This window comes from Mus pahari, chromosome 2 (genome assembly GCF_900095145.1).
Source record: "Mus pahari chromosome 2, PAHARI_EIJ_v1.1, whole genome shotgun sequence".
In the NCBI taxonomy this organism is placed as follows: domain Eukaryota; kingdom Metazoa; phylum Chordata; class Mammalia; order Rodentia; family Muridae; genus Mus; species Mus pahari.
Window position 1 is genome coordinate 25,274,721 of NC_034591.1, and position 1,363 is coordinate 25,276,083.

Genomic DNA, 1,363 nt, shown 5'->3' on the forward strand with positions numbered 1-1,363 from the left:
GAAAGAAAGAAAGAAAGAAAGAAAGAAAGAAAGAAAGAAAGAAAGAAAGAAAGAAAGAAAGAAAGAAAGAAAGAAAGAGAAAAAGAAAGAGAAAAAGAAAGAGAAAAAGAAAAAAGAAATCAGACTGAACACACCATGAGGAACAAGCAAGGAACAGGCATGGCCTCTGCATCAGCCCCTGCCTCCAGGTTCCTGACCTGCTTGAGCCCCTGCACTCAATGCTTTTGAAGATGAACTGTTAACGTGGAACTGTGACTGAAGTAAACCCTTTCCTCCCCAAGTCGCTTTTGTGTGTGGTGTTCCACCACAGCAACAGTAACTCTGACTAAGACACTAGCCAAACACTTTACCAAGTGAGCCCTGTACCTGACCAGTCCATATGCTTGCCAACACAGAGATCACCAGTGACACGGTGATGGAGCCACATGCCACACAAGAATGAGTTCAGGGTTAAGCAGAAGGTGTGAAATCTGTGCTATTAAATAAAGAAAATTCAGAAATCCAGCCATAATGTGAGCAATAGGAATAGAATTATAGTTTGCCAGAAGCATGGGGGAGGGAGATTTGAGTGAGGGTCTCTTTATATTTGATTTGAAACGCCACTCACTACCATTTGTCTTAAAGGCAATGGTTGAGAAGAGAGGCTACTTATACAAAGGGGGAGAAAGGGAATTGTGGGTAGTGAAAAGTTCTTGCAGGTAACAGGGCAGAATTCAGAGCAGAGATGTGGCCAACAGTCCCTTCTATGACAATTCAGGGGGACATTAATCAGGCACAAGGCACAGTGTTTTATTTGAAGAAGATGGAGTCTTTTCATTTTTTTCCTGTTTTTATTATATAAAACAATTTTTAAAGTTTAAATATATTTTGATCATATTCTTCCTCCTATCCCCCCAAAAATAACAAATAAACCAAAAAAAAAACCAATACAACAAGAACAACAAAAAAAAACCCGAAAACCTAGAAAATAAAATACAACACTCCCCCCAAAAGACTGAACAGTAACTAATCACACACACACACACACACACACACACACACGCACACACACACACACACACACACACACACACACACATATTGTGGATTCCATTATATGTTGGTCACCTACCCCTGAACACGAAACCTGCCCTGCCCTGGAGTGGTTGATACACACAATGTCATTCTGTTGGGGAAAATTGGTTTTTCATCTTCTCTCAGCAGGTATAAATGGCAGTCCAGTTGCTTACCTTTATCCTAGTGTCTAGGTTTTCCTTCATTTGTTAATTCATTTTATTTTAAATATAACAAGATAAAACATGTACCATTACATTGAAGTCGAGCAAGACAAACCAAGAGGAGAAAAAGAGCCTATGAGAAGGCA